Below are 20,729 nucleotides of genomic sequence, written 5' to 3'. Positions count from 1 at the left end.
TGTTTCTTTCTAACCTTCCATAAATGGTATTTTAATTCATTAATTATACAAATCAAAATTCTCTTCCCATTGCTGATAGGTGGTGGGTACTGCAAAAAAAAAAAACCCTGTTCTGTTGTAAGTAATGGAATGCTCAACATAATGTGTTGGGCATTCCTACATCTGCTACTGATTGGAAACTACTGTTTCCAATTGGTAACAGATGTCACAGATCGGATCTCCAATGTTAAAGTACTTCCATTTGATGGTACTGACTGGAAGGGAGCCACATGCAATTCTCCAAACAAGATCTCTCCTGTTAGGGTATCCTTGGAACTTCAATAAGTTATGAAACAGAGTGTTGTTGTCAGTCCCCAACTGTGGAAGTTCGCAGCAAAAGAGATTAACGATATCTTTACTTTTTTTAAATTTTACTTTTTTACTGGAAAGAATGTCAATACCAGAGTGTCGTAGCAGTCTTAGAATTAAGCATAGAGTGTTGTAGTATTCAAGAACAATCTCAGCTTTTGGACCTTTATAATCATTTACTCCAAACAGACCTCTGGTACTGCCCAGGTAGTACCAGAGGTCTGCACATGTGTGATTGGCCTGCAATATTTTGCATTTTGAAGCAGAATTTTAAGATTGGAAGCCCAAATTCTCCATGCTGCTTTTGGCCAGATCAAAAAAATTGCACAGGCTTACTATATAATTGCTTTTTTTCAGCTTCTGTGATGTCTGTAATATTTATTATTGTACAACTGAGCAAGAAAGATTATGGTTTTGAGTACTATAGCTTTAGAAGAAAAGGGAAGTGGCCCTATTTTCCAGTCTTCATATTTTTCATATCAACTTTGCGTATTAGATCACATAGTAGAAACATTAAATTCTAATGCTCATCCTGGAACTCCATACACCTGTGTGTTTTTATTTATGTATCTCATTCCCACTTTGGGCATGTTATTGATAATGCAGAAAAATATCTTGTAGTCAGTATTAGATGGAAAAATAGGTCTCCAGCTGCTGATCAAGGTGTGATCTCTGTTAGGTTTGGAATGAGGACGGTATGGCTTGCTACAAATTCACCTTGTATGTGTCCTGACGAGAGAAAAGAATTAAACAGTATAACTAGAATGGGAAGAAGAAAATCTCAGATGTCACAGTAAAGTTCTATCCCTAGACCATCAAGTACTGGTGATTTTCTTGTTCGACATTCTTTATAGGCTGTGGTAACTTCAGATGCTGTAATCTGTCAAGCCCATCTTGGATATGAACAGGAAAGCTATTAATGCTCCAAGAGTTATAACATCCAACAGCACTATTGTCTTCAAATAGATTTTTGTAGTGTTTTTGAAAGGAATTAAGGTTGTCTTAAGTGGTGGACATGTCTTCACATCAATGCGATTTCAGTGATAGTCCTTTCTTTACGGAATTTAGAGAATTTGTAAAATCTCTCGCATAATTAAATTTTGTTACATTTTTTTTTTTTTTTTTTGCATTCGATTTTACAGGGTTTTCTGAACATTTTGATTTTAGAAGTTATATTGTACTAAAACGAGTGAATAATTCTGCTGTAAAAGTGCAAAAAGAAAATCCATGTAAATTGACCTGTATGCAATACAATAAGTAAGGGATTAACCCTGATTATCATGATGATGAAGCAACATCAAGGTCATGCGATGTTAGAAAAAGGCACCAAAAAACAGAGGGAACAAGAATGACATCATCACGCTGCTGGCTAATCTTATAAACTACTTCGTAAAGAACAAAGGATTGGGAATAGTATAAAGGAGGACTGAGACAAACCAGATGGGCTTTCGCTTTTGGGCCTCTTGCCTTTTCTCTCTCCCTACATTTTCATTTTCGTCTCCAGATATTAGGTTCCCAGTGCTGTCCATCCCGAGGACATGCTCCAGACATGGATTTAGGAGAGGCCGTATTTTCCAACGATCGTTCCGAGGAAGCAAGGTTACGGTATGCGAGAGTAGGTACCCACAGATTTCCTGAGGACTACGGCAATTCCCCACCAACTGGATTGCCAGAATTGTCCAAGCAGCTACAATCACCCAAGAACAGGACGCAATGTCAAAAAGATACAATTAAAGGTTGTGCTAACTGGGTGGACTGTCTATCCAAGGGTTTATATAAGCACCATTCTTATTAATGTCAAGGGCTTACAAATCGATATTGTATGTGCTTATAGGGAAGATTAGATGTTAACTTGTTAGTTTAACGAATGAATATGTGCTTAGTTGTGATATAGGGAACTACTATTTGTTTAAGTCAAGTTAGTTGGTATTGTAAATTGAGATAACTAAGCAATGAGTATATTGAGAGCTTGAATGTAAATATTGCCTTCCTAGTAAGTGAAAGGGCTTATAGAGATTACCTCTCCCATGTGTATTGTACTTTTTTTTTGATTAGAATGAAATGTTTTGTAACTACCTTTCCTGTTCTCTATCCAATGAACTATTTCCAAAAAAATTAGTGAACCTGTGTGCATATTAAATTTTGGTTAGCCACGACTTGCATTACGGTAAATTTGTGTATAGTCGCAAAGTCATGAAAATTTCCTGTTTTCTTCACTTTAACCCTCAAACTTTATTAATTAAATCAGAATGGCGCAGTCGATAAAAAAATAAATTTTTTCGGATTGATTTGTGCGAGAGTTGATGAACTGCATATATTAAATAGGCTGACAACTTTAGGTCTGTTTAATGGCTGGGGGGACAGAAATTAGACTTGGTAGAATTAAGTGGTAAGTAGATTAATGTTTTATATATGTAGTGTTGATTAAAGTTAAGGAGCAGTACAAAGTTGCAGGGTAGTACAAAGGTGCAGGCGACGACAACAAACAAACAAACAAATAAAATATATATAAAATAAAAATAGAAAGATTACCAAAACAAGCCTTAAAGTACAAGCCATTAGGAAAAAGAAAACCAGGACGTTCTCTTAAACGATGACTTTTAAGGCTGGAACAGGCACTAGGCCTGAATCCTTGATATGCATGATGATGATAAAATAAAAATATATAATATATTTACAAATTGTCTATTGAAGAATGCAGCTGAAGGGTTATCTACTAAGTGCTGCTGTATTCTTATTTTAGAATTTCTTTCTTCTACTTGTTCTATCTTTATGTTAATGTTCTAATGATGTTGCTGCATTCTATACCATTGCATTGGTTTGTTACGAACCAGTTTTTATCTTTATACAGGTCTTATAACTTTTTTCTTTTGAGGATAGCCAGTTCTTTTCCTATTCCATCATATTCTGTTTTACTGCTTGTTTGAATTTTAATCACATATCCCAATTCCAGGTAACATTGTTCCAAGCTGAACAGAGTCTGGAATTTAGTTAAAAAAATCAATGGAAAATTTGGTGGGAGTCTCCATGGTCCAGAACTGATCTCTACTTGTTCTGTGCAGTGGAACTTAAGTAGAACTTCACATCAGTGGAAGCGCAATCCAGAAGTGATACCAAGGTTGAAATAATGCAGAAGTCATATTTATATATAAAAGTAGTCAAAAGGTGTCACATCTTGTTACTAAAATACTCTGAATGAGAGATAGATATTGAAAGTTTTTTAATTTAGTTATACTATAAATTAAAGATACCAAGAAATTATATTATTGGATTTAAATCCTTTATCCAAGTGTAAGCAAACAAAAAAGTTTGCAAGTATATAGAGGCTAATGACTTCACATCAGTTGTCTTTGTATCCCATAGTGCATTGCATTATGGGAAGCACCACCACCCAGAGCGGTTTTGACCTTACTAAGGAAATCGATGTGAAATAATTAATCTCTATATACAAGTAACCCAGTCGTGAAGATGTTAGGTCAAGGAGGAAAAAGAATCTGTGGAAAGGGTTTAAAGATAATTACAAAGATTATATCTGGATTATAGAATACAGCTGAGGATTGAAGACACTAGTAAACAGTAACAAGGGCTACACGCTTCTGAATGGATGTTACAGGATATCATTTGATGAAATTTTTCATTATATGGAAGGTAAGAAGAGAATATGGGGAGAATCCTAGATCTTTCTCTCACAGAACAGTGAGCGAGTGCATTTAGTGTGAATGCATTTATGAGAAGGCAATACAGCTGTTTGGGTGATGTATAGTTCCTTTGATGTGTTCTTGACTTTCTAGAGGTCTAATAATAATAATCTTACTTATAATAATAGCAGAAGTCACTAACAAGGATTGGTATTTATCTATAAATGATGTTACTTTACTCATAAATAATAGTAGTCTTAACCAAATTCATTGATTAAATGAATATAAACTTATTATATATATATATATATATATATATATACATACGTCGGAAGATTGATTTACTCAGTTGATATACATTTTTTAAAAAAAACTGAACGACTTGAAACCGAGAAAAATGAAAAAGTTTAATAGCATAACTAGTTTCAGCTTGTATCTTAATGTGCACCTGAAGAAGGCTGATACAAACTGAAACTAGTTGTGCTATTAAACTTTGTTTTCATTTTTCTTGGTTTCTAGTCATTCAAATTTTTTTAATATATATATATATATATATATATATATATACACCTAAACCTCTTTTTATGCGAATTTTTTTTTACGCGAATTAAGATATCAAAAAAAAATTTTTTTACGCGATTTTTATTCACATTTATGCGACCAACCGAAAGTCTAAGTTAGGAAAAAATCCATAATTCAAGAAAATTCTGAGAATTGCATTGTCGTTTCAATTAAGAAAATTCTAAATTCTTTCATTTATTGGGAATTCCCTGAATTACATAACTGACTGCGCATAAAAAAACAGTTCTTAGCAGTTTGAATTTGGTGTTTAAGTAGACAACACAGTTACCGCATTTTTTGCATTTGTATTTTTTAAGTGAAATCAAAATAAAAATCGCGTTATAAAATTAATAATTTTGCCAAGAAATAATAAATGGTAAGCTACATGTAATTTTTAAACCTTTCATTTCATTAACCGAAGATTTTAATCCAGCCCTCACATGATGTTGCTGATAACCAAAAAAAAAAAAAAAAAAAAAAAAAAAAAAAAAAAAAAAGAGGAAAGCCGTTTCCTTGGATTCAAATTTTAAATAGTCTTCAAACTGGGGAAGGTGCAACGGCTGTGGATAAGCATTTTGGAGTCCGTGAATCAACTGCCAGATTTATAAAGAAAATGAAGAGGCTATTAGAAAAGCGGTATGTTCTGGTACAAAATCGAATGTGAAATTATCATTATACACAAGAGATGTTGTTCTAGAAAAGGCCGAAAAAGATTTAGTGATGTGGATAGATGTACAAAAAAGAATGCCAGTTGACGGAAATTCCATCAAGCAATCATCATTGAGATTTTATGAACAGATTAAAAAACTGCATCCAGATACTTCATCTCAATCGAGGAAAAAATATGAATTTCATTCAAGTAATGGTTGGCTGGCTAAGTTTATTAAAAGACATGCTCTTCATAATATAAAAATTAAAGGTGAAACGGCTTCTGCTGATGAAACAGCTAGTAAAGTATTTCCACAAAAACTTGCTAAAATAATTGAAGATGGAGTTACACTCGTGAACAAGTTTGGAATATGGATGAAACTGCCTTTTCTGGAAAAAAATGCCAAACAGAACTTACGTATCAAAAATGCAAAAAACTGTTGGTGGGTTCAAAGCAGCAAAGGATCGCATAACACTCCTATTTTGTTCGAACGCTTTAGGAGATGGGATGTTAAAACCACTGCTCATAAATCGATCATTAAGACCACGGCCAATGAAAGGCGCAGATTTTCAAAAATTGCCAGTTCATTGGATGGCCAACAAAAAAGCTTGGGTGACCATTGATATTTTAACTGAGTGGTTCCACAAACATTTTGTGCCAGAAGTTAGAAGCTATTTGAATGACAAAGGTCTCGAATTTAAAGTGCTTTTGATTCTTGATAATGCACCTGGTCATCCTGCCATAGAACACCCAAATGCACAGATTAAACATATTATGTTAGACGAACATTTCAGTATGTTTTGAACAAGCTAAATGATGATGAAACACTGTCAGTTATGGATGTGTGGAAAAAATTTTCAATTATGGATTGTATTGATCAGGTTCGATTATCGTTATCTGAATTGAGATCAGAAACTATGAATGCATGCTGGAAAGTTATTTGGCCCGCATGTGTTAAAGAGAATGCTCCTGTTTCCTTCAATCATACTGCAGAATTCCCCAATATAATAGGTTTGGCATGTGAAATTGGCGGAGAAGGATTCGATGATCTTACGTTGGCAGATATCGAAGAATTGTTAATTGATAAACCTCTTAGCGAAGACGAAATAGTGGAGATTGTTTCTGAGACTCCTGAAAGCGAAGAAGTTAATGATAATGATCAAGATAAGCCTACTTTTACTGTTGATATAATTAAAGAAGGTCTTAAATTGACCAGTAATTTAGGCAATTATTTTGCCCGACATGATCAAAATGAAGAACGTGCTGGGAAGTTTCACGTGAGCTTAAGTTGTTAATGTCTTCATACAGAGAATTATATCGCAACTTATCTAAAGCATCAACACAGTGATTAATAACTGAGTTCATGCCTAAAACTACTGAAACAACCAGTGGTACTTTTGTTCAAGACACGACAAGAAGAATTCCACAAGTTGAGGCGGAAGTCGATGACGATAATACCATATCTAGTAGTTCCAGTGATATTACAGTCTCACGAAAACTTTCGCGTTTATGTCAGAAACCGATAGCGAATAACGTAATTTTTTTTATAGAATCCTTAGCAAACAACTGAAATGAATATGTTAAAGAGCCAAGAGGCTATTTTTCCGGCTCTTTATCATAGTAATAATAATATATGGGTACGCCGCTCTGGCAATTCGTTAGTGGGGGTATATGTAAGTTTGGTTTACTTTAAACCTTGGTATTCCAGGTCTACCTACTCACTGATGAGACCTAAATAAAGGTCGAAACCGGTCTGGGTAGTGACCTCTCCTCATAATGTAAAACAGTAATACATCTCCTAGGAGCTGCGTTTTACATTATGAGAAAATATTAAGGTTAGTGATGGAACTTGCTCCACCTTTGCAACCAGTTGCCCTAGTGTTGTACTACCCAGGTGATCACTTACGCATGGATTTGCCGATAGTTCTTCGGCATGAAACCCTTAGATTTCAATCTCCAAGTTTCGTATACCGGCTTTAAAATAAAATAATGAGGGATTTATTATCCCCTTAACTGAAATGAATATGTTTTTTTTTTTTTAAGTTATTAAAATCCATTATATGTATGTGTATTCTCCATGAAATGTAAATAAAAATATTATGATCCTAACGAATTTAATGTTTGTTTTTTTCATTATTTTGCTTATATTTCAGTTTTTGGAACCAATCTTCACTTTTTCTATGGAGTCAGTAGTTCTTTTTATGCGAATTCTATTTACGCGTAATTTTTAGAACATATCTATCACGTAAAAAGAGGTTTAGGTGTGTATATATATAATTGTTACATTTTAGAGATAGCAAAACTAATCATTTCAGGATGACTGCTCAAATGCTATGCTATACATTAAAAGAAAAACATTGTGGCACAAAAAGCAGCTTAGTTTAGTCAAAAGCCTTAATGTGGTTATTACACGGCTTGCGATAACTGTTGAGATGGGAATGAGGAAAAATAAGAATAGAAAAGGTACAAGAAGAGAAATTTGAGGTGAAGGAAATGTACTAGAAGAGACAGTGAAGGATTATGTATTTCAGTAAAAGCATGTGCTACAGCATTGCTTACACCAACAATGCAAAAAAAAAAAAAAAAATAGAAAAACATGTTACATAATTATTATCCATACATACAAGAGAACAACATATTCCAAAAACTGAACAAGCAACAATAGTCTGGAGATCCTAAAAATCTATTTAGAATATTCACATCTGCATGTTTCCCTCTTCAACTTGTTTCCTTCCTACTCAATATGGATACATGTAGCAGAACCCTTCTCTTATTCCATTTCATATATTAGTCTAAAAATGCAGTCATAATATAAGTACTTTTTACTGGAACAAAATTTCCTCCCTCTCCCACCTCTCCATTGCTTTTCCCTTTTAACCCTAACCTCTTTTTTCCAATTGAAATTTCTATCTTCACATCCATATTCCTATTCTCCTTTCCTCTTCAGCAGTGATATCCTTTTATTGTAAAAGTCCCTTATTCTAAAATGTTCTTCTCCTCAGTGTGCTTCGTATAGTTCTGATGTTATTACCTTTGCTGTTCCTAAAGTATTTACTTGTATCATGAATTGGATATATATCATGAATTGGAGGAGGCTGTCCCATATTAAAAGAATTTTCATCAAATCATACAATCATGTTTTTTGAGATGTCACAGCATTTAAGGTGAGAGTAAACTTAATATATTTACTGGATAATGAATAAATTTGTGTTTTAACCCAAACATTTAAACTCCCAAGAAAGGTTTAAACTGGGAGTTTAAATCTTGCTATTTTATTAACAATGTTAAATATCAAGTCAGGTGATTTAGGAAACCAAGTATTGGATCTCCCTGTCCTATCACCAAACAGGCTAGAAACATCTCATTCATGAAGTGAATGAGAATTAGATCATTTGGTATATTGACAACATTGGTGATTGAGATTTGTGTCTATCTTGCTCAAAATTGCATCTTCTTCTTTCATCTGAGAAAAACTTAGTTCTGTAACGTATCCAGATATATCATGAATTGTCGAGGCTACTCATAAAATAAAGCGCTATGAAAAACAGACAACCTTGTTCATTATCCAGCAGATTGTTTCTCACCATCACACTTCCTTGGCAATAAACGTGCTGCCTCCTCCTCCTCAGCAAATGAAAAATTAGTTTCTCTCTTTTGTTTTTCTCATTTCATTTCTGAAACATCTTTATATATTAGTTAAGTTAAGGGATATTACATCCCATATTGTTTCATAGCTGAATAAGAAACTATATAAAGTTCGGCGATTCCAAGCGTAAGCAAATACCTGGATAGTGCAACACCCGACCCATTTGGTAGCGCAACACTGAGACAACTCATTGTAAGGGTGGAGCAAGTTCCGATCACTATTCTCGGTATTTACTCATAATGTGAAACCTAGCTGCCAGGAGCTGTATTACTGTTCTACATCATGAGAGAAGGTCACTACCCAGACCGGTTTCAACCTTTATTGAGGTTTCGTCAGTGAGTAGGTAGACCTAGTTTATAATACCAAGTTTGTAGTGAACAGAGCTTACATACCCTACTAAGAGAATTTCCAAGAAGGCGTCCTAACAAATTACTAATTATATGAAGAGCAAAAGGCTTCAATTCGGCGACATGAACTTATTTAAGTTAAGGGATATTACATTCCATATTGTTTCATAGCCGAATAAAGAAACTATATAAAGTTCGGCAATTCCAAGGTTAAGAAAATACCTGGATAGTGCAACACCTGACCCATTTGGTAGTGCAACACTGAGGCAACATACCAAGAATAGTGATCGGAACTTGCTCCACCCTTACTATGAGTTGCCTCAGTGTTGCACTACCAAATGGGTCAGGTGTTGCACTCTCCAGGTATTTGCTTACGCTTGGAATCGCCGAACTTTATATACTTCTCGTGGAAAGGCTTAGATGTTGGTTATGCATTTTTTACTAAGTAATTTAAGGAAATTACAACGTCACCAGGATATACATTAAAATAAATTTTAACATACTATAATATTTCGGCAACGTCACGTTGCCATTTTCAAGAAACTTAAGAACAAGACACGTGTATGCAGGCACAACAAACAGTAAATGAGGAAGAAGCTATTTATTTATTAATTACTATTTATGGACTCCCAAAAATACATAAGGAAAATGTGCCATTACATCCCATAGTGGATGGCATTGATTCTCCCACATACAAACTAGCTAAACATTTGGCCAAAGCCCTCTCACACTATACTGGCAACACACCTTCACACATAAAAAACTCAGCCCACTTCAAAGCCAGCATAGAAAACCTTACACTCAAACACACTGACATAATGGTCAGTTTTGATGTCTCCTCCTTATCCACAAATGTCCCACTCAAAGAATCCTTAGAGCTAATCCAAGCTAAATTTCCTCCCGATATCACAGCCCATTTTGTTTGGCAAGGAAAATTCTACAAACAAATAGAGGGGATAGCCATGGGATCTCCACTCTCCCCACCCTTGGCCAACTTTTATATGGAGACTTTTGAAGAGAAAGCCTTAAACTCTGCCCCACAAAAACCAACCATTTGGCTTCGCTATGTTGATGATGTGTTCGCTATTTGGCCACATAGCTCCGATGTACTCCTCTCCTTCCTAACACACATAAACAACCCAGAATCATATTCACCGTGGAAGAAGAAAAAAACAACTGACTTCCTTTCTTAGAAACACTAGTCACCACCCGCCAGCTCACCACCTGATTGAACCTTGGTTTTCTCAGTCTATAGAAAACACACCCATACAAGCAGATACTTTCACCAACAATCAACAATACGGAGGCATTAAGACACTACACAACAGGGCTAAACTTATCTGTTCAAATAACAATGCCCTAACCACATAACTAAACCACATTCTCAATACTTTCTCAGTAATACCATCCCCAAAAAATATTGAAACCAGTAACCCCCCCTCCACACACACACAACAAGAATTACTCTAAACCCATCACCATACCCTATATCCGAGGCACCTCGGAAAAAAATTACAAAAATCCTTTAAAAAAAATGACTTAACTTCTTATTACAGACCATATAAAAAATTGGCATCCCTTATCTGCTCTACTAAAGACCAACCTTCCCCCCCCCCCCCCAGACCTACCTGGTGTATACCAGGTCCCTTGCAGCTGTAAGCTGTCCTACTTTGGCCAAACAGCCAATATCAGAATCTCAGAACACAAGGACTACATCCGATTTCACTAGTACAGCCGCTCTGGTCTTGCTGACTATGCACTGGATACCTGCCATAGAATATGGTGGTGGAATGCCACGATAGTACACCATAGTAAATACAAGTATGAAAGGCTTTTCATGGAATCACCTTCAGCCCTAAGAAACAATCTGAACCTCAACAAATTTGGGTGCATGATACTGCCTCAAATTTGGGAAACCTACATCAGAAGACCTTCAGCCCATTCGCTGAAGAATACTAACATTGCCCGCTAGGGGGCACCATCAGGACTTTAGAAGAAATAATAGCTTCCTGCTTCTTCCTCATTTACTGTTTGTTGTGCCTACATGCACTTGTCTTGTTCTTAAGTTTCTTTAAAATTGCAACGTGACGTTGCTGAAATATTGAAGTATATTAAAATTTATTTTAATGTATATCCTAGTGACGTTAGAATTCCTTAAATTACTTAGTAAAAAAAAAAAACCGAACTTTATATAGTTTCTATATTCGCCATGAAACTCCGAGTTTCTTATGAAACAATATGGGATGTAATATTCCTTAACTTAAATAAGTTAAGGGATATTACATCCCATATTGAGATGTAATTAAAGGCTTCAATTCATGTCGCCGAATTGAAGCCTTTGACTCTTCATATAATTAGTAATTTATTAGGACGCCTTCTTGGAAATTCTCTTAGTAGGGTATGTAAGCTCTGTTCACTACAAACTTGGTATTATAAACTAGGTCTACCTACTCACAGATGAGACCTCAATAAAGGTTGAAACCGGTCTGGGTAGTGACCTTCTCTCATAATGTAGAACAGTAATACAGCTCCTAGGTGCTAGGTTTCACATTATGGGTAAATACCAAGAATAGTGATCGGAACTTACTCCACCCTTATTATGAGTTGCCTCAGTGTTGCACTACCAAATGGGTCAGGTGTTACACTATCCAGGTATTTGCTTACACTAGGAATCGCCGAACTTTATATAGTTTCTATATTCGGCATGAAACTCTTTGAGTTTCTTATTCCGCTATGAAAGAATATGGGATGTAATATCCGTTAACTTAAATAAGTTCATGTTGCTGAATTGAAGCTTCTGGCTCTTCATATAATTAGCATCTTTATACAAATTAAATCTTGAACTCATTATAGAAGAGTAATTAAGTTGATGAATGACTCATTTTTTATCAATATTCAATCGCTTTTGCCATAGACATTCAGTTTCTACTGCTTACATTTTCTACAGATATTTCCATTCTAATTCAAGGGTGAAATCAGTGTGAAAGATTTGGAGAACAATGGAAGTGATGCCTCTGTGGCCAAATCACTCAAGGTTTACCCTGGAAAGACATTTTAGATCATATTACCTTAAATGTATAACAGTGAATGAATATCCAGTGTGGTTATCATGAGTAATAACACTCCTTGCACAAATAATTTACTTGTAGAGACTTATGAATTTTCTAGTATTTTACCCAACTCATGTCTACCTGTGTTCTGTTAGATGTTCACAGATATTACTAGTTCATGACTACACAAATAAAAAACATAGGTTCTTTTCTTTTTCTTTTTTTAACTGTAGACTTTGACTGTGCTGTTACATGCTGAAGTGTTCCTCTAAAGTGCATGATTCATATTACTATGTAATGTTTTTTGGTCCATCATCATCAAATTCCTGACATGTACCCTCAAAGGGTGTACAAGATATGATACTACTACATGAAAAATTTACATCATTACTAACTTCCTATCTACAATTTTCCTCCAATCAATCTGTTACTTGTCAAGACTGCAACATTATCAAATCTTATATTTCTATCATCTAAGGGACTTTGTACCGGCTTTGGTCTTCCTCTAGGACGTTTTCCTACCAACCTGGCAGAGAACACTTGTTTTGCTAATCTTTCCTTGCCCATTCTATTTAAGTGACCATACCACCTGAGATTAGCTATGCTAACGCATTCCTGGATGCTGACAATGTCTAGTTCTTTCCTAATATCCTCGTTTATATTAAGATATTATCACTGATGCCATCTGTTCACACCTCTAATCTTTATCAGGACTCTCATATCTCTGGTCTCTAGTCTTTGGTCAAGTGTTTTACTTCTAACCCAGCTCTCAGATCCATAATTTAAAACTGGTTTGAACACTGTCTTGTATACAGCTAATTTAGTGTTCCGACTAATTTCTCTTTTATTCCATATGAATTTATTCAATTGACTTCCTACCATACCAGCTTTGTTGATTCTGTTGTCTATTTCCATATTTAATTTACCATCTTCACTAAAAATCCTGCCTAAGTAGCTGAAATGTTTTACTTGTTCCACAGGTTCTCTGTTCACAACACAGCTGACATTTTCAACGATTCTACATATTTTCATTGTCTTTGTCTTTTTATTGCTGACCTTCATGCTATATCTATTACAACAGTTCTTCAATTTAGTCAGGGAATCTTGCAAACTTGTAGTGGATTTATTTAGAAGTATAACATCGTCCGCATAAAGCAAAGAGCTGACATTAACATCTCCAATTTTGATATCATGTTTAATACCACTTTCCTTCATAATGTGATCCATATAGATAATGAATAACAGAGGGGATAATGTACATCCTTGTCTCATGCCAGATTTAACATTAAACAATCTTCCTGTACTTCCTTCAATTCTAACTGCTGACTTACGACTAAGTATTGCTTGATATAATGCCCCATTAACACCATATAAGTGTAGCGTTTGAAATAGCTTCTCTCTTGGCACCTTGTCATATGCCTTTTCCAGAGCTACAAAACTTAAATACAGATCTTTGTTATATTCCCATGTTTTCTCAACTATTTGAAGTAAAGTGAAGATCTGATCCTGACAGCCTCTATTTGGCCTAAATCCAGCTTGTTCTTCACCAAGCTTTTCTTCCACAATTCTTCTCAACCATTTCTGAAGTATACTTGCATATATCTTGCCAGGAACACTTAGTAGGGAAATACCTCTGTAATTCTCACATTCAGTTTTATTCCCCTTTTTATATATGGGTACTATTAGAGCTCTACTCCAATCATCAGGAATTCTTCCCTCTGTCCAGACCTTTTGAACTATGCAGTGCAGCCACTGTAAGACTTTTATACCACCATACTTCAGCATTTCTGGTCAAAATCATCTACTCTTGCTGCCTTTCATCATTTCAAGCCTTTGATGGCTTTTTCTTCTTCCTGATTGTGTGCCTGTTGAGAGTTTTTTTTACCACTGTGCTATCACTGCTTGTTTCATTTAGCAATTTTTCAAAGTAATTACTCCACACTTCAAGGATATCTTTTTCTCCAGTTTTCATGTCACCTTTATCATCTCTTACTCCTTTTACAGCACTCTTTCCTCCATTTCTAAGCTTCTTCAACAACCTCCAGAATATCTTACCATCTTCTTGATATGTATGTTCTATGTTCTTACCAAAGTCCTCCAATGATTTTTGTTTAGCTAGCTTTACACAGTGTTTAGCTTTCTTACATTAGTCTCTGTATTCTCTAAGAGCACAAGCTGACTTATTTGCCAAGAACTTTTGACATGCTTTGTTCTTTTCATTCACTGCCTCTTTAACTTCCTATATCCACTATGGAGTTCTGATTTTACTATCCTTACAGACAACCTCACGACATGCCTCTCTGGCTGAATCAATCAGGGTTTTCTTCAAGGCTTGCCACTGAATCTCCAAGATTTGGTTCCTGTTCTCAAACTCATTCATTTTTTCTTCAATAATCTTCGTGAATTTATGTCTACAGTTCACATCTGAGAGCTGCTCAACTTTTGTTCGCTTTAAAACTTTCTTACATGTTATTCTTTTTAATCTTCTTCTTCTTCTTCTATGTGTTATTCCCGCTTCCTATGCAGGGTCCGCGTGTTACTTTTAGATGCGACTTCTTGTTACTACTCCCCACCGACCCGTCGCCTAGTCTGCCGCTGGGGGGGGGAATATATTTTTGACTGTAGAGGTGTATGTTCATGGGGGCCGGTTTGCCTGTTTGCGGGATGAAAAACGCCAGATAAACTGGTGGAAAAAACCCTACTGACTGCGCCCAAGACCGGCTAACTTGGCTATGCCTGAGGAAGATCCTCAAATTCCTCACGTCTACAACGGGAATCGAACCTGGGACACTCCTTCCCCAGGCATATGGTTGCGAAGCGCAAAGCCAGTAGGCTAACTGCACGGTTTATTCTTTTTAATATGAAATTCAATTTTATCCTGCTCAAGACTAAATAGTGATCACTTCCAATTTCAAATCCTCTGTACACTCTGGTGTCCTGCACTAGGGAGAAAACATCACTATCAACAATACCATAGTCAATGAGACTTTTCTTATTTCTTGTCTCTTCTCTCCATGTGAATTTGTGCACATTTTTATGTTGGAACATGGTGTTAGTAATAACCAGTCCATGTCCTGAGCAGAAATCCAACAGGTATTTGCCATTATTATTAGCTTTGCTCTTTTCTCTAAATTTTCCCAAAATATTTTTGTGTCTGGCAGTCATTTCCTATTCTGCTATTTAGATCCCCAACTCTTTCATTATGTCAGTTGCTTTCTCCAACGCCTCAAAAAATTCCTCAACTTCTACCTTAGTAGTACCTTCTGTGGGACCATAGGTACAAATAAGTCTCATTGTACAATTCCCCATTGTGATATTTGCCGATATCACTCTACTTGAGACTGCCTGCCATTCAAGAAAATTAGCCTCGTATTCAGTGTTGATTACTATGGCTAATCTTTCTTTTCCTTGTTTGTCATTGTCTGAATATAACATTTTATATTTATTGCTCTGAAAGATCTCGCCAGTTTTTGCCTTTTTTGTTTCAGTCACCCCTATTATGTCAGTCTGGTACTTATCTAATTCCTCAGCTAGCTCCATTTCTTTGCCATTCAGGCTTCTTATGTTGATAGTACCGATCTTTAACTCTGGTGATATTGAGTTGGGGTATGTTTTCAGATTTGTTCCAGTAGCTGACTTTTCGCTGTTTGCCCTGGTTCCCTGGCGAAAACAAGAGGGGCCTTTTGACTGGGCGAAACCCTTTGATCCACCAAATATTATTATTCTTAGGTTTGTCATTCAGTATTGTCTTCTGTTCTGCTTAAAAGCAGTCACATAAAACAGTATTGTCAAATTCATTAGATGTGGCTCAAGCTTTATATGATTCATTTGACAGGGTCATCAACACACTGATTACTACATGAATACTCATTTTGTTTTTCTTATTTAAAGAATGAGAAGGTGCAGTCGACACTCATTATAAAAAACTAGTAGGAACCACAGGAATAGCTATTACAGAAAAAGTTTCTTTAGAATAGCATGTCTATTGAGTTTTCAACAATTTATTATCATTAATGTGGTTACTGTATTGAGAGTTGGCTCTACATAATCAATTTAAGTCGTTTTAATCACTGCAGTCACTTTATGTGTTTGCATATCAATAATTAAATGGATGCATAGTTTCCACTGAGATTCTACTGAAATAATATGGATATGAAACATAAATTTGTTCATGGAGTGTTTTTAGGAAAAAGCCTTACAGTACCAGGGGGAACATGACCTAAACTTTGGTTCATGTATGTCAATAATATATATATTGTTTGAACCAGCAATGCTACTACCTAATTTGAAGAATTTGTCTCATACCTGAATAATATTCACTCTCGTATTAAATTCGCTTTTGAATTGGAAGTCAACAAACACCAGATATTACTTGCATGCCACATCACCATCTGACAAAAAATCAGGCATTGTCCATCCTCTACATGAGAGAGCTTAAAAAAATTCTACTAATATAGATAAAAGAAACCAAGAGCTAGATTACCACAGTACCATCTGCCCAAAGAATGGTTACAACAGAACATTGCTAAAAAAAACTCTAGCCAACCTCTCTGCGAGGTTGGCTAGAATGAACATGAAACACAAGATTTCAGATGAACAGTGATTCTTCAATTACAGATAAGATATCAAGACTACTACAACAGCAGAGTATAAAGGTTGCCTTCTGCCTCCTCAGCAAGGTCCCTCATCTCCTGAACCCCCCCCCCCCATTTACAACTTAAAAAATCTGGTATCTACAACACACCCGTGGGCTCTGCTACATAAGGCACATAGATTGAGAGTGACACTCAAGTCTAAACACATCAAGGATGTAGAGATCAAAAGAAAACACAAATAAGGACTGGTTGAACATATACCTGAAACTTAACATCAAATATTATGGCAACAAACCAAATTGCTCTACACAGATTCTTCTCAAGAGCATTCAAGGAGGCAACTGAAATGATTAAAAATATTCAACAATGCAACATGAAACAAGGAATAATTTAGCATCGAGTTTGGTCTTCTTCACACATAAATACATGGTCACCACTAGTTTGCAGACAACTACAAACTAGCAAATACCTTCATAGCACATGCATAATTTCTATTATTATTCCTGTTTTAATTTCACAGTGAAATGAATAATTGAAATATTTCACTGTAAACATTACCTGTTTCTAATCTGATTTTTTAGTTTATTCACTTATTTCTCCTGATGTGAAACACGTGAATTTCACAAAACTAGTTGAGTAATTAATAAACTAATTCAATTCCAGCTGTTTTATGTGGTAAGAGTACTGCCACACAAATGTATCATGTTCTTGTTTCACAGAAGCAATAAACAGCAGAAGCTATGTTAACAATATATATGCAGTTCTGCAGTAATGGTCAGGATAGTTTGGATAGAAGAGTTAAAAAATTTACAACAAATTCAATATATCAATTAGTTATGTTTTTTAAATAATAACCAAGAGTTTTAGTAAATTTAGCAATGGATGTTGCAAGTTTTTCCACTTGGTTATACTATAAATTAAAGATGCCGAGAAATTATATTTTTGGTTTAATCCTTAGTATCCGATAATGCAAAGTACATATCCTTAAGGACATGATAAATTTAGTTTAATCCTTTATCCAAGTGTAAGCAAACAAAGTTTGCACCTTAAATATCTTCAGGACTGAGGTAAGGTCTGGGTAGTGGCCCTTCCCTTAATGCATAGCAGTATATACATGTCTGCAAGGAGATGTGCTTTGCATTATGGGAGATACTGAGACAAGGAGTGATGAGAGCTTGGTCCACCTTTGCTACGAGTTGCCAAGGGATGTACTACCTTACCTCAGTCCTGAAGATATTTTCAGGCACAAACTTTGTTTGCTTACACTTGGATAAAGGATTAAACTAAATTTATTATGGTCTAACCAAGTGCAAAATAAACTTCCAACATCTTACTCTGGGTATGCCTCCCACTGACAAGACCTCAATAAAGATTGAAACCGGTCTGGGTAGTGGCCCTTCCCTTAATGCATAGCAGTATACATGTCTCCTCAAGGAGATGAGCTTTGCATTATGGGAGATACTGAGACAAAGAGTGATGAGAGCCTGGTCCACCTTTGCTACGAGTTGCCAAGGGATGTACCTACCACCTTACCTCAGTCCTGAAGATATTTTCAGGGGCAAACTTTGTTTGCTTACACTTGGAGATAAAGAATTAAACTAAATTTATTATAGTCTAACCAAGTGCAAAATAAACTTCCAACTTAAGGACATGTATAATGTTATGCATTATGGGAAGGATCACTACCCAGACCGGTTTCAACCTTTATTGAGATCTCATCAGTAGGAGCCAGACCCAGAAGTGATAGCAAGATTTAAGTAACGCAGAAGTCATATTTCCATATACAAGTAGCCAAAAGGTGTCACACGCACCTTATTATTAAAATACTCTGGATTAGAGATAGATGTTGAAAGTTTTCCCCACTTGGTTATGCTATAAATTAAAGAGGCCAAGAAGTTATATACTTTGTTTAATCCTTTATCCAAGTATAAGTAAACAAAGTTTGCATGCGAAATAGCTTCACATTACTTGCCTTAGTATCCCGTAATGCAAAGCACATATCCTTATGGACATGTATAATGCAATGCATCATGGGATACTTAGGTAAGTGATGTGAAGTCATTAGCCTCTATATACGAATTCCCCAGTCATGAAGTTACTTCACACACAAACTTTGTTTGCTTACACTTGGATAAAGAATTAAACCAAGAATATAATTTTTTCGCATCTTTAATTTTTAGCAATGGATATTTTTTTAAATTAACAATAACATGAAGAAATTAATGAATCGCCTCTCTCCCCTCACACACTTAATATCTTTTATCAGACATCATATGGTCAACTCCTTTACCTTGTATGGTTTTTGAGTATAAAGTCTTTGCTGAAAAAGGAAGTCGTAATGATGGTAGAAGCTCTTTTCAAACAGAATTAGTAAGTTGCAAACATCTATGCCCACAGCAGGATCCGAAAGCACTGCCTGGAGTGGATGTGCTACACTTGGCCAGCTAATGAATCCATGACACCTGTCAATTACATTACAAATACAGTGGAACCTCGGTTGTCGAGCATAATTCGTTCTTAAAGGCTGTTCGGAAACAGATTTGTTTGAAAACTGAAACCATTTTCCCATAAGAATTCATATAAAATGGAATAATACGTTCCCGAACCCGAGATGATTGCTTATTTAAACCTTTACAACAACAATACTTCATGCATAAAATTGTATACAAAAATAACGAAAATGCATAAAATCTTACATAAAAAGAATAAACACAACAAATAGATAAAATATAGACGAAAAGGTGTGATCTCTTTCCACAAAACTTTCCACCTCATCCCATTTCACACACATTTCTTTGATCAAAGAACTAGGAATCCTCCCTTCCTTCCTCTGTCTCTGAAGACATTTCTTCAACCACCATCTTTTTGCTGCTCCTTCCGAAGGTGTTCCAGTTCTTCCGTGGTGAGCTCATTCGTGTGGACCTCCACATCAGCATTGCCAACTTCCAAGCCCATGCTTTTGCCAAGAGACAACATCATCGACAACAGCAGCATACTCAGCCTCCTCAAAATCTCTGTGTCTGTTACAAAGACTGGCCACAATTTCCTCCAGGCCGAGTTAATGGTCCTGTAAGTCACTTGTATACCCAGGATTTGTCAAAAATATTAAGCAATGGATGATATTGAAGTGATTTTTCCAGAATTCTCCGAGTGTTAATTCTATGTCAGAGATCACTTCAAAACACCTTTGAAACAGTGCTTTGGTGTAGAGTTTCTTAAAGTTCGGAATTACCTGCTGGTCCATGGGCTGGATTAGAGGAGTCGTGTTGGGGACAGGTACTTCACTGTGATAAAATCAAATTCATCCACCAACTCGTCCTGAAAGCCTTGAGGGTGAGCAAGAGCATAGTCCATCACCAGAAGGCATTTTAATGGCAATTTTTTTTTCTTGAAGGTATTTTCTCACATTTGGGGCAAGATTTCATGGATCCACTGAATAAAAAATTGCCTGGTTACCCAAGCCTTACTATTAGCACCACTCGTACCACGAATTTTTAAACAGGTCATCATAACTGTTTCTCATTCATCCAAATCAACAACAATTTTTCCACTTCTTCAATCATCTGAGATCTTTGTTTAGTAAGAACTTTGACTCCTTTTGCAACATCAGCTCCCTTGATCGCTTCTTTATTTCTTTGTATTGTACAGATCATTGATATCGCCATACCGAACTGCATAGCAAGATCTGAGAGATCCAAGCCATGAAACGTAATTTTCATGTTTGGATAAGATTTCTTTTTTCACCTCTATTGTGGTTCTAACAACTTTTCGCTTTTCTGCTATCACTTTCCTTCTTCGGTCCCATGGTAGTTTATTTAATAATAATTTATTAAAAAAAAAACAACAGCAAAACACAAAGAAAATCAAGAAAAGGCACTGCAAATTCGAGCAGGTG

General features: G+C 35.7%; 1 protein-coding gene across 2 annotated transcripts in view; it reads right to left on the bottom strand.

Annotated features, from left to right (window-relative positions):
* thoc5 (THO complex subunit 5) overlaps nucleotides 1-20,729 on the bottom strand; it is a 514,059-nt gene that overhangs the window by 59,531 nt on the left and 433,799 nt on the right. The window lies entirely within an intron of this gene.

The sequence above is a fragment of the Typopeltis vanoorti genome, chromosome 4, assembly GCF_054136105.1.
Source record: "Typopeltis vanoorti isolate ZY-2024b chromosome 4, IOZ_Tvanoo_1.0, whole genome shotgun sequence".
Classification (NCBI taxonomy): Eukaryota; Metazoa; Arthropoda; class Arachnida; order Uropygi; family Thelyphonidae; genus Typopeltis; species Typopeltis vanoorti.
The sequence above is the reverse complement of the archived record's forward strand: the minus strand, read 5'-3'. Positions and strand labels throughout refer to the sequence as shown.